The sequence below is a fragment of the Trachemys scripta genome, chromosome 13 (genome assembly GCF_013100865.1).
Source record: "Trachemys scripta elegans isolate TJP31775 chromosome 13, CAS_Tse_1.0, whole genome shotgun sequence".
In the NCBI taxonomy this organism is placed as follows: domain Eukaryota; kingdom Metazoa; phylum Chordata; order Testudines; family Emydidae; genus Trachemys; species Trachemys scripta.
Window position 1 is genome coordinate 28,953,025 of NC_048310.1, and position 14,511 is coordinate 28,967,535.

General features: G+C 42.3%; 1 protein-coding gene across 2 annotated transcripts in view; it reads left to right on the forward strand.

Annotated features, from left to right (window-relative positions):
* Positions 1-6,634: 6,634 nt before the first annotated feature.
* CYLD (CYLD lysine 63 deubiquitinase) overlaps positions 6,635-14,511 on the forward strand; it is a 42,275-nt gene continuing 34,398 nt past the window's right edge. For both annotated transcript variants that reach the window (XM_034788511.1, XM_034788512.1), the window contains exon 1: positions 6,635-6,818. The gene's annotated coding sequence lies outside the window, so the exon portion shown is untranslated. The remainder of the gene's footprint in view (positions 6,819-14,511) is intronic.

Here is a 14,511-nt window from a genome sequence, read left to right on the forward strand (position 1 = left end):
CAGATTAGTGCACACTAGTAAAAGATGATACATGTGTACCTAGGGATATAGAAATAATTGTGATGTTATATTGTATTATTGGACAAATGGTATGTTTATAGTTCTATGTCCATATGACTTCAGCACATAAAAATAGCGTCCCTGGGAGATGTCAGGACTACATTGCGCAGGTCAGCTTGCTGGTAGGAATGTGGTATTCATTTTAGGGAGAAAAATTCAATTTTTTGACAATTCCAGTGAGGGAGGCTTGGAGGTATCAGTTGCTATGTTTGCTGCTGTATTCAAGGATGTGCACATCAGAGATCGTGTTAGTCATATATTAATAGATTATAAGGCCCAAAGGACCACTACGGTCATGTAGTCTGACCTCTTGTATAACACAGGCCACAGGACTTCCCTGAACTAATCCTGTTTGAATTAAAGCATATCTTTTAGAAAAAATCTAGTCTTGATTTAAACTTTCCAGTGATGGAGACTCCACCACAACCCTTGGTAAGTTGTTTCAATGGAAAATTGCCCTCTCTGTTAAAAAAAAATCTGTTCCATATTCTGCTATTGTCCACTTGGGATAGTAATAACAAAAATCTTATTTGGCCATCTGACTACATTTGTCCATTCAGATTTCAAACTGATAAAAATATTTAAATATAGAATACACAGTGCAGAGGGTACCAGCCTGTCTAAGATAAGTCTCAAACAAGCAGCTTGTACATTTTGTGAACACACTAGTTTTCTGAAAACCTTATCTTCCTGTAATGAGCATAGCAAGTTAACATTGTGCTAATATTTTGAGGATACTGACCTACTGATTATCCTGTTTACTGGAGCCACGCCCATGTCTCACTCAATTTATGGCTGTGATATTTGTATTACCAAACAGTATTCTATTTCTTTTCTTAGCAAACATGATTTCAAGTGTCCTGATACACCCATTGCTTTTTTCCCTTGTATGGCTCAAACTGTGCAACTAATCCTTGTATATCAACATCATGATTCATTAGACACTGAGTGACAGAAAAATCAAGATGAGGCAGAAATGCCTAACACATTTATCTGATGCCCTTTTTAAATCACATTACTGATATCTAAATAGTGGGGTACTGTCACCTTACATGTTTCCACCAGAAATCTGCCTTTTTTTTTTTTTTTTTTTTAATGCAGCGGGATATCTGACGAAACAGAAAAGTTCAGCTGCTGTACATTGATGAAATTGTGAAAAGTGTGTGTGTCAAACTACAGTGCGAGTCCAGCACAAAAAACTACTTCATATGAATTTGTATAATTTTTAAATGTATAATATTGTTTCATTTGAAACTGAGATTTGTTTTGCCTCAGTTACTATTGTAAAAGAAACAGTGTAGTCTGCTTCCTTTGATCAAGAATGTGATTAATGAAATTTATTTACACACCTTGATGGAAAGTGTTCTTGTGTCAATGTTAAAACAAAGGCAGGGCCTTTACGGTGGGATTAATTTAATAATGTACTCACTTTAAGGCCCATTTACACTGCCATAGCGATATAAAGGGACCTTAATGGTCTGTAAAATAACAATCAGGCACCTTGTTCCTTCTCTGATTTTTTCATAAAAGTATAGCTAAAATTCATTATCTTTAAATCCGTGTGACAGAAGTCATTAAATTTAGCTTGAGTAATGAGGCTATTCTATATACAGAAAGTAGATTTGCTAAATGAAATAATGTAGACATTTTCCTCCCAAAATACCTGAAAGAATCAGTCCATAATGTAGGTGGACTACAAATTTATTTTCAAAATATTCAATTTGTTTTTGAATTACTGAAGTACAGATAGGAAATGCAATCACTCCTAATATTTTAGATGTTTCATTCTTATAACTTTAACAAACTATCCAATTTTATTTTCAAATGTGATTAAGATATTCTCAGATTAAGATTTATATGCCAAATTCCCAGTATAATGTATTTATGGGCAAGTTATAAACCCCATGAAATTTGGGATAATAGGATTTATAATGGACATATTGATGCATTCTATAGCGACACAAAGGGAGCCCTAATAATGAAGGAAAATGCTGCTGCTTTGTATAGATAGCCATCTTGAGCATTAAAAGAGTATAACTTGGTGTTATTATGTGCTTTTACCTTGCAAAATGAAGGAAACGTAGTGCACAAATCTCATTATTTTTTCAGCAGAGTCTATTTTTGATAAAGTAAATATGACTTTAAAATGCAATTTTACTCTAAAAAGTGACTGTGTAAAATGATACTGTGGTGAGATTGCATACCCATTGTGTCTCACTAATTACATAACAAATTTAATCCATTTGTAAGGAAAACATATTTTTCCTTACAAGCAGTCAACCCAACTCACCTTGGATTCTGACATTCAGACTGAATCGAGTCCATCTCACACATCATCGCAATAACAGAGGGTCCTTACTTGTGCCCTCTCTCCATTTTACCGAAACGTGGTCATTTTTCAGTTCATAACTTTTACCACAGTTATATTCTCAAGCCCTGATTCTGGCTGCAGCTGAGCTTTTTGTTGCTTGTTTACTAACTTTGCATCTACTGGGTTCTGGAGACTTCTGGGGACCAGAGTAAAGTACCCAGTGTAAACTAGGACAGCCCTAAGGATTGTTTAAATTAATGCTGTGTTGCAACAATTACTAAATTACATTAAAAAAACATATTAAAGGAACATTAAGGATGCAAAGTCAAGCTCTGAAAAACCGATGTAAGGTTGCCTGTGAAATCTTAATTTGGACTCTTTCTGCATGTGCATTATGATACAGTCTTTAATTACATGATCTCATACTATTTTTTCACAGCTTTCTATGCTTATTGGGAGCTCATTGCTGGAAGCACAAGCTTCAGAGAGGGCAAATGTTTTATATGATTTGAAATAAAACAATTATTTAAGTCACCAGTTAAAAACAGTCTTATATGCCTAAAAGGATGAACCATAAATTTGCCTAAAAATAAATGCCATGGGCCAGAAACCCAAAATAAATAATGAATGAGAGAAAATATTTGCTTATATATATATAAAGAGGGACAGTTAAGCAGCTGCTAAATTTGGATTTTAATACATTCATGTATATGGTAATCTTATTTTATAATACGACTTTGCACTTTCCTAAGACTCTGAAGCATTTTTAAACTGGATATTAAGATTAGAGGAAGTTTAATGTTCACACAAAGATGTGTGTAAGTATCTTTGCCATAAAGTCTTCACTGCTGAGTATCCCATGAAGCACTATTTAAAATAATTATCCTATGAGGTCTGACTGACAATGCTATAGATTGGGGAAAAGTTGATGCAGGAGAGGCTGTGAATTTACTTACTAGAAGAAAAAATTACAAGATATCAAGTGGATTTATTTAACTAATGTACAGGTGCCAAATAATGTATTGACCACACATATGCTGTATTATTAAAGTGTTATCCTGCCAAAATATTTTGTCAGGGCCAATTCAAAGCCCACTGAATTCAACAGGAGTCTTTCCAATGAATTCAATGATCTTCAATTCAGGCCCTTAAGTCCCAGTTATGCTGACTGTAGGCAATCTAGCATACAATATTAATTGGATTCTTCAGAAGAATAACAAATAATTTAACAATACACCCTTAGCTTTTTCCAGCTACATAAAACTCATGTAGCAACTGACATTTTGAGCATTGCAACATAGTGTCTAGTTAATTAATAAAAATAAACTTCCTTCCTCATGTTACTTATCAACATGTAAGAGAACATTTTGCATAAAAATGCGCACCACCCCCAATTTGGATAAATGCAGTCTAACTGGTCTGTGAATGTGCAAATGAGGTAAGTGAATGTCCGATGCAGCAGCATGTATGGATATCAGGTAACCATACAGAAATATATTAGATTTGCACTGTTTCTTTTATGTGGAATTAGATGCTTTCACATTTAAAGAAGTGTGCTAATCAAACTGGGTATTTGCACATCTAACAGTTAGTGATTGTATCTGCATCACTGATTGGGCATATGTGCACTGCACATAAGTTCATTACACATCTAAGATGTGGGGTGTGAGACTTTAGGCATGTTGACTAAATGCACATCTGAGGGAGGGTGAATATATAGGCACGATGGGCTATTCCATATCTAATGGACCATGTTTTGGACAGACATGGCACGTCATTATACATCTAAAGGGAGAGTCTGTACTTGTACAAGAAAGGTCACTGCAGGTTATCTGCACAGCTACAGCTCACTGCATATCTAAGGTGAAGATGTAGCAATTTTATCATAGATCTTGCAATATTTGGTGTTTCTCTTCAATCCTCAGGTTCCTGTAATTTAATGAGAATCTCTGTTTTCATTAAAAAAGTGCGGAAACCAGAAATATAAAAAAATCTCCAAACTATGTTGTGTTTAAAAAAAAATCCAAAACAAAACCGATATTATTGTTAAGCCAATCTCACGATTTTTTAACACTTAGTATTCGCAATGCTGGTGGTATCATATTAAGAAGCCGGGTGCTGGCGTGCTTGGAGGTACATTATGTCATGCATGTCTAAGGGGAGAGTGAGTTTGCGAGTGTCATGTTCGTTTAGGCGTGAATGCAAGAGTACATCAGGTCATTGGATATCTGATGGGGCATCTCAGGTTATTAGCAGTGTGTACAGATGCATGTGGGGTCCTTGTAGAGCTAAGCAGCCCGGTGTAGTGGTTTGTGGGTTTACATGGGGTTACTGCATGTCTCAGGGGCCCAGTGTAGAGGTTGCTGTTGCCAGGGGCACATGGGCTCAGTGTGCACATCTGGGGGTGTTGTGATAATTGGACCTACAAATGTACCTAAATTGTAAGCTCAACTGTGAAAAATGAATGACAATTCATGAAGTGCCACAATATCCTATTAACAATAAATGATGATGGTAAAAGATGCAAAAGGAAGATAGATTGATTAGTACAAACAAAAAGCCCTACTGATAAAATTCAAAGATTGTGCCTGATAAACAAGAAAAATGTAGGACCAAAATTGGTGTATTGGAAATTAGGTCTAAGTAGTGGATAAAGTAAGAGGATTGGCTAGTCTTCCCATCACTCCCTTTTTGGGTCCTTAAAAGAAGAGACTGTGGAAAAAAAGCCAGCATTTTCTATCCTTGCTGTACTTTTCATTCCTCTTTCATGTGTGTTTGTCTTGTTTCGTCTTCTAGGAAATGGAATTGGCCTTTAACAGCAACAACTGCAGCTTCAGCCCATCTCAACTAACTTCTTCTTTTTCCTCCAAAAGGATGGGTTTTACCCATGGGTGGCAGGTACCATAGGCTGGGGGATGCTATGCCTCCCCAAACAGCCAAGTGTGGCCCCACCCAGACCCTCCCCCCCCCTTCCCACTCTGTGTGTGGCTCAAATACCCCTGTGTAGTGGCCCTGTCTCAGGCTGGAGCCATGCCACGCGTCCTCCCTGTGCTCCAGGTAGGGTGACCAGATGTCCCATTTTTATAGGGACAGTCCCGATTTTTGGGTCTTTTTCTTATATAGGCTCCTATTACCCCCCCCACCCCACCCCCTGAACCGATTTTTCACTCTTGCTGTCTGGTCACCCTAGCTCCAGGGCTAGCCTAGGGTGGGGGCTGATGGTTGTGGCTCTGGGCTCCGGTGGGAGGAGGAGAGGCACAGAAGAGGCGGAGCTGGGGACTAGCCTCCCCAAGCTGGTGGTTCACAGGCTGCCCATGGTTTTACCATCTAAAAGGCTGTCCAACAAGGGGATGGGGGGGGGGGGGTTTTTTCATCAAAAAAACAAACAAAAAGAAACCTCTCGAGCTGAAAGGAAAGGGAACAAGGGATGTTAAAATGAAAAATTTTTTTTTACTTTTTATTTTTAAATCTTTTAAAGTCCCCCCCCCCCAGCCCCCATCTTTAATACAAAATGTAAAAGGTTTGCCATGGCACTAAGCTCCCTGAGCCCTCTGTATGCCAAACATTGTTCAAAATTGGGGACAGTTACAGGGTCACATTAAATCCTGGGGGTATTGGGGGCCCATATCTTTTGCCTGAGTGAATGCAACAGGGACAGGTGCAGCTCCAGGGCCTCAGGGCCCAGGGAAGGGAGGTGCTCCTGGGCAGGTGTCAGGGCAGACCCCAGGGCTGGGCTCACTGCATGAGGAGGACTGATGGGTCTGAGCCCCTCCCCACCTACTGCCACTGCTCACTCTACTACCCCCTTAGGACGGGGCTACTGCCTGCTCCTGAGCCCCGCCTTCGCTCCCCACTGCAGCCAATAGCCAGCCGGTTACTGAAAGATTCAGCCAATCAACTTGTCCTACAGCCCACCTAGTTAAACTCTACCAATCGCTAGAGAGCGACTCAGGTGGTTCAACCAATCAAACCGAAGCGTTCCTCTGCTCCTCTTACGGTCCCTCCACCCCCTCTCTGTAGCCAATCTGCGGCCGGCCTGGATTAAAGGCTATAGCCAATCCATCCAATCGGTTTGACTCCTCCCACACGTCTGTTCCCGCCTTCATCTGCGGCTCTGCCAAGTATGGTGGAGTGGAAATCCCCGCGTAGGCGCAGGCTGTGTGTGTCGGCCCAATAGGAGGGCGAGTGGCTGGCTCCGGGCCTTGCGGTTGGCTCCGGCAGCTGGCAGGGGGCGGTGCCGTTTGTGTAGCAGGGTAGGTTTCACGGGCCGGGCCGCCTGGCTCCTGTGCTGACTCTGAGAGAGCGGGTTACGGGCTGCGTCGCGCTGATGAGCCCCGCGGGGGTGTGGGCGGGCTGGGAAAGTCCCCGCGCCGGCGGCTCCGGGCCTGTCAGTCGGGGCTGCCTGGGCAGTAGCAACGCGGTGGCTCGCTGGGCCGAGGATGAAGAGGTGAGTGAGGGGCCCGGGGCGGTCGCGCTGCGCTTCGGGGCTGCCTCCCCCTCCCCTCCCCTGGCCGTGGGGCCGGGCCGGTCCCCCCTTGGAATCGGCGGGGGCTGCGGGCCGTGCCGGTCTGTATGTGCAGCGACAATACGTGCCCTTCCCCCCGCTCCCCGGGGGCCGCGCTCGGAGGGCTACCAACGGACCGGCACAGGGTACGCGCTGCAGCCCCTTTCCGTCCCGGGCGCGTAAAGCACGGGGCGGTTCGTCGGCTCAGCTGGCCTAGGGGGGAGAGAGGTTGGCTATAGAGCAGCGTAGTGAGACTTGGGTTCTAGTTGTGTGTGTGTGTGTGTGTGACACTTCCTCTGTTGGGGCGTCTCACAGCGAGTTGCTTTGTTTCGCCTTTTCCACCAACGTGCAGCCTGAAGGTAGGTAGGCTGTGCTGCATACCTGAGAGAGGCCCTGATCCCGCTGCTGGCTCTGGTAACTCATGCAGAACATTGAAGTCAGTTGGGCAAGAGGTTCACGCTGTCAGATCTGATTGTAGGATTAAGGATTTAGCAATATAGTGATCCCTGCATTTTGTCAGGTGCACACTGAAATAGATATGGGCTGTGCAGGGGGCACTGATTTTGGCTGGTTCAGCTCACAGGTTTAAAGTAATGATCTGGTCACCAGTCATCCCATTTATTTAAAAGTTTCAACTGTTTCTTCCTTTACACACGTGCACAAAAAATAAGAAAAAAGTCTAGGTTAATGTAAAATAAAAATCTGTGTTTAAAAAAAATTAAGCATTTAAAAGCAAGGAAATGTTTAAGCATATTTTATGCTGCTCAGAAAATAAACATTCTCAATGAGTATAGAGAAGTTTATATTAACTCATAAAACAAGAACATTAAATCTGACTGAAAATAGTGTTTTCATCTTTCATCTCAGAATATGAACACAATGCACAACCCCTCTGAATTAGAAACAAATGGCACATACTGACACACAAGTGTCATCCCCAAATCAAGTCCATGTGCATATTGTACCAAACTGCTACAGTGTAGTGCTTTTTGTTTTAAACAAATTATATTACTAAATATTCTTTTTAAAACTGAAAAATATATTTTTCATATTTTATATACGGCTAAAAAAAGTTAAGTAGTAAAATCCAAATAGTAAAAATACATTTAAAAACTCCAATAATCCATTGGTCTGTGTTAAGATGCATGTTTTCACTTAGCAGCTAAGCATTCTTTAAAATGCACATTTTTTATTTTTATTTAGTTTAGTATTGCAAACATGCAGCTTTGGCCTCCCTTGGAGGCTATTACATTTGCCCACTCATCTACTATGGGTTCTTCGACTTAAAAACATTTTTCAGACTGTTTGACAATCTTGGTTGTTTGCCCTGTACATGGGATTATTCAAAACATATTTATACTCGGGAATCTACAAGAGACAGTTTGAAACAGGTTGATCCAGTTTTCCCCACTTGTTCTATAGTCTGAATCAAGGCAATATACTTGTGTATAGTCATGCTGAAACCTGATAGGAGATACAAACCACACTGCTTACTCCAAGTAATGCTATCACAAGGCAGAAACAAAGTTCTCAAATTTCAGAACAAACCTTTTTCTCAGTGAGATGATTCTCTGTAACAGTATATGCTAGTGACTCAAAGGCCGAGATGGGGGGAGAGGAATTTAGGGAACTTCTGACTGGGCTAACTACAGTGGCTTAAGCATGTGCAAAGTTTCACCCTCTTAGCTACACTTACAAAGCTTCAGTCACTTGCTCCTGTTGGGTCTTTACTCCGGTTCAGAAGATGTTTTCTCTCTTACCCCTCAGCCCATTTTGGTACTAAGATAGGCTCAGATATCACAAAGATGGCCATGGCATGAGAACCTAGATGGATAGAAAAAGTTCTTAAGTACGTTACATACTGTCATACAAAGGGCTTAATATTCATCACCACATTGCTGTGCAGTATAGTAAATTACACATGCAAATGCTCATGGGATGTGTGTGGAAGAATGGATGGCAAAAGGGAGAGAGGGGCTTGGGGTGCAAGGAAGGGGAGGATCAATTATGGGGATAGGTAGGTGAGGGGTTAGGTGGGGGTCAGTGATAGGGAGTGGGAGGGGAGAAATGGGACAATGGGAAGGAGCACATGAGAATGAGTTCCAGGCTGGGAGAGAATAGGGGCAGCGGTACCTGTCAGCCCTACATTTCCCTCTCATGTGAATGCTGGCATCTGAGAGAGGCGGCCTATCTTGGGGGAGAGGAGGTCTGAGCCTCTTCCCCTGCCTTTGTGTTTGTGCCAGATCTGAGCACCCCATCCTCGTATACCCCTTCATGTGAGCCAGATATGGGGTACTTGCCCTTCTGGGGGTGTCTGAGTCCCTGCCCCCTGTACATCTGACAGGGTTGGGGGGGCTCCTTGTATGCGTCTATGGGGATCTAATTCCCCCCCACACCATCTGCCCATCCCCATGTGATAGCTGGAGGTTTGTGCCCTTCTGAAAATGCGAGCCCCTCTCCCTACCCTTCTTTATGTGATCTGGGATCTTAGGGGGCCTTGTCTCTGTAGGAGGATCTGAGCCCACCTCCCTATTTTGCTCCCTCCACATGAGCCAAGATTTGGGGAAGCCCTGCCCCTCTGGTTGGAACAGATGCGCTTAGAGCATGCACTGAAAACACACTGCTGAGACTGGGTGAGAATTTGAGAACGGACATACTTGATGCATATTACAGGCTCTCTGGCTTTGGGGAAGGGGGATGAGACACCCACTGACATGAATGGAGCAGTTCACAATGGACTTATTGTTTCAGGCTGTATTTATATCCAGGGGGTATAGTCTTTCAGCTGAGAACATCTCATTGAGATGAATAGGTCACTTCATACCTCCCTAGGCCTGCCGTGCTGTAGATGGATGTGTAGAGTCCTTTTCCTCTGTCCTCCTTCTGACTTCATATAATTATAGTGGTGCATCAGCATGTTTACAGAGATTGTCTTGACATTTGCATTGTCTCATGAGAGTGTAGGACCAGGGTTTGTGATGCAAATACGGGTTAATTTGAGTAAGGGATTCCTGAGATACAGCTCCAACCCTGGAAAAAATCCAGTATTTCATAAAGTTGACAGATTCTAGCAGCTTGTAAGTTTGAAACCCACTGATCCTTCTCAGAAATCTGAGAGTGAGCTGTGTAAACATTGGGGTAAAGCCACCTCTGTCAAGGTGTAGGTAAGGTTTGAGAGAGAAAGGTAATCTGAGTATGGAAGATAATTCAGAGAACACTTCAACTGTGTTTGAAAAGAAAATAAATTATACATGTGAATGCTTACTTTGAGGGGAGGGTGATTGGGGTGGAAGAGTAGATGGGGAGTGGAGGGAGAGGTTTGAATCTACTTTGGAGGATGGGAGTGTTATGGAGAGAGGGATAAATGGCAATGGGTGGTAAGGAAAGGAAGAGAGGGTTGGGGCTCAAGTACGAGGGGGGAAATAAGGATTGGTGGAGTGAGAGGCAAAAGGATGGGAGGGTTTGTATACAAAGTTGGAGGTAGAGGGGTGGGTGGGCGGGCCTGTTAGCCCAAAATTCTACCCTACCATGTGTGTGCTGGGATCTGGGTGGGTCCTACCTGTGCTGTGTGGTCTGGGATCGGGGGACCTTGCTCCCCTTGGTCTGCTGAGCCCCTCTCCTTGCTCTTCCATGTGAGCTGCAAAATGGGGATAACAATGTAAAGTTCTTTGAGCTCTACTGATGAAAAGCACTATATTAAAGCACTAGGTACTTCAGTAGTACATCCGCTGTAAAGCTAGGTGAGAACTACAACTGTCTAAATGACCACAGTCTCCTACCAGCTAACATCTGTCTGTCTGTCTCTCTCTCTCTCTCTCTCTCTCTCTCTCTCAAAATAACCCAAACCAATAAACCAAAACAAACAAACAAAAAAAACCACAGAAGGAAATTAAATGTCAAAAACTTTAACTCAGAGTTAAGGTTGCCCAGAGATAACTCATGACCTTTCAGAATGTTGAGTTCAGCAAAATTCAAGCTCTTGAAAACAGAAATATAGGAAATAGAGTGTTAAGGTAAATGTCTGCTGAGCCTTAACTCTGCCCTCCTCAAGTGATGCCCCAAAACACCCATTCTCAAAATCTGCCTTTTCATTGCAATGCACAGGCACTAATGGCATCTGTCCTACACTTACAACACTGACCGTACTCCCCTGATAGATTAACACTTCTCACAGTTTTATAAACTCTTTTTCTTTGCACACAGGATATCACCTAAACTTGTGCTTTCTCCTGCCTATCATTAAATCTGCAGACTGCTCTCAGTACTGACAATACTCATAGCTAGGGCCCTACCAAATTCACGGCCATGAAAAATGCGTCATGGACTGTGAAATCTGGTCTCTCCCTGCATAAAATCTGGAGGTCACGGAAGTCACAGAATCTGTGATTTCCAGAGATCTCTGTGACATTTTCCACTTCAGTCCCAGCCGCTGTGGCTCCCCCCACCCTCTGTGGTTCCCAGTTGCCGTGGCCAGTGCGGAGGGACTCATGCGCCCCAGCCCCTGGCGCCTCAGCACTCCTCCCTCCCCATTTTGTCAGTTATTTTTAGTAAAAGTCAGGGACAGATCATGGGCTTCTGTGAATTTTTGCTTACCGCCTGTGACCTGTCCTTGACTTTCTACTAAAAATAACTGTGACAAAATCTTAGCCTTACTCATGGCAAGAAACCACCAGTGCCCTGCTGTTGACATAACCTACACAATTCTGTATTGAAATGATGCAGAGTGGAATCTCAGAGTAGCCAGGCACCTCTTTCCTTTGATCACAGGCACTGAGGGACTCAGACTGACATCTCCTCATATCACAGCCAAAGCTGTGATGTTTCTCATATCACAAACAGATCTACCAACCTGTCCCATCTACTGCCTCCATTCCGTATTGATAGACTGAAAACCAGGAGCGCCGCCAGCTTTCCCGCCGCCCCGAAATGCTGCCCCCAACAGAGGCGGCGGAAGGTCCCGCCCCCGAAATACCACCGTGGTCGCTACCTCCCAAATTGTAGCACCCTAGGCGACCGCCTAGGTCGCCTAATGGGTTGCGCCGGCCCTGCCTAAAACACTGAATGCAACTGGAGTGCATGCAGACAAATCCCAGTGGCTCTTGCCAACTCCAGTGGGACTGAGTTAAGGTTGAGTGCGTGTTTAGCTTAACTCTGTATTTCCTGGTTTTCAGAAGTTTGAGATTCGCTGAACTCTGTTCTGGATAGAAACAAGCTATCAGTGGGTAAACTTATTTGAACTAATTAAGTTTTTTGCCATTTAATAATTTAAAAAATTTTTTCTTAGTGTAGTGTGTGTCAGGTTGGATCACAGAAACCCCCTTGGGAGCTGCCACCCGATGTGCAAAGACTACCTCTGCTCCTGTTTTCCCTGCCAGCTCAGGACTCCAGCACCCTGTCTTGCTGAGCCAGACACTCCCATCTGGTTCCAACACAGACCCAGGGTCTGAATCACTTGCCCCAAAGCTGCAAGTTTACCTGAAAACAGCTCCCAGAAATGTGCTTGTCTTTAGCACTCAGATGCCCAACTCCCAATGGGGTCTAAACCCAGATAAATCCGTTTTACCCTGCATAAAGCTTATGCAGGGCAAACTCATAAATTGTTCGCCCTCTATAACAGTGATAGAGAGATATGCACCATTGTTTGCTCCCCCAGGTATTAATACATACTCTGAGTAAATTACTAAATAAAAAGTGATTTTATTAAATACAGACAGTAGGATTTAAGTGGTTCCAAGTAGTAACAGACGGAACAAAGTAAGTCACCAAGCACAATAAAATAAAATGTGCAAATCTATGCCTAATCAAACTAAATACAGATAATCTCACCCTCATAGATGCTTCAGTGAGTTTTTTTTCTCAGACTGGACACCTTCCAGGCCTGGGCACAATTTTTTCCCCTGGTACAGCTTTTGTTGCAGCTCTGGTGATAGCTAGAGGATTCTTCATGATGGCTCCTCTCTCCACTTTTGTTCTCTTCCACCCCTTTATATATCTTTTGCATAAGGCGGGAACCCTTTGTCCCTCTGGGTTTCCACCCCTCCCGCCCCCCCTCCCCCACTGGAAAAGCACCAGGTTAAAGATGGATTCCAGTTCAGGTGACATGATCACATGTCACTGCAAGACTTCATTACTCACTTGCCAGCACACACACATACAGGAAGACTCACAGGTAAACACAGCCATCTGCAGACAATGGGAGTCATCAAGATTCCAAACCATCATTACAGGTTTCAGAGTAGCAGCCGTGTTAGTCTGTATCCGCAAAAAGAACAACAGGAGTACTTGTGGCACTTTAGAGACTAACAAATTTATTAGAGCATAAGCTTTCGTGGACTACAGCCCACTTCTTAATGGCCCACACTTGACATAATTACAATAGGCCCTCAGAGTTGTATCTAAAACTAGAAATATAAAATATAAGAGTGGTACATTTATACAAATCGGATGATCACACTCAGTAGATTATAAGCTTTGTAATGATACCTTACAAGAGACCTTTTTGCATGAAGCATATTCCAGTTACATTATATTCAGTTTTTCCCATATTTTTCTAAACTATCCCAGTTACATTATATTAACTTATTATCATGTTTTTATAAAACCATATAGACTGCACAACGTCACGTAGTGAATAGAACTTTGTAAGGCTTATGTAAATGCTGAGTGACTGATCATAGACTGTATTAAGGATACCATTATATAATCTAATTAAAACTGTTACACACTTCCAGTTGAATTAAATGCTTTTGATTAAATCAGATTATAACATCGCAGAACTGGCCCAGTTAGCAAGCTATAGTTCATGTAATAGTTACAAAGGAACCCTAATTAAATAGAGATTCATTTTTCCTTCTAAACTTTTGTGCAGACTGCTTTATAAATTTCTGTTTACACATTCTTTTTCATGTGTTTTCATATTCAAGTGAAGTATAAGTTTTAGATATATGAGATTTGAAATGGTTAAGGCCCCAATCCTGCAACAACTGATGTTTGTGGTTAACTTTACACATGTGGGTAGCTCATTGACTTCAGTGCAATCACTCAGTATGGAAAGTTAAGCATGTGCATTAGTCTTTGCAGGATCAGGACATAAGATTGAATGATGAAGAACGGGGCTTCTGACTGAGTTGCAAATAAAAGTTTGTGTGGCATCAGTGCATAGAAATGAGTTACGACAATAACTATGAATGCATCAAATTTCAGATTTTAATGTCTGGGGTTACTTGTAATAATTTGTACTTGATCTAATGTGTCATATGTGCAAACTCCTGTCAGTTCTTGATCAGCTTCAATAAAAAAAGTTACTGGTGTTTGGCAAGAAAAACAGCAAACAGACTATGGATTCTTTTTTCCCATTGGCTAATCTCAAAAACAAAAATTGAATAAATAGTGTGTTTCTGTTTTAATTTGAAAACAGATTGACAGCCTCTACCAGACTTCAGCTCAATGAGATCTGAAACTGCCCAGATGTTGTATCTCAACTATGTGACTTATTCTGGAAATGCAAACAGACTTTTAAATGCATTGGTGCTGCCAGTTGCTGCAATGATACAGAATGTTAATGACAGTGATATTCATGTGCCCTATTAATAAAGATTAAACAAATAGTGTATTCAGGAGCTGAATGGCTGTATTA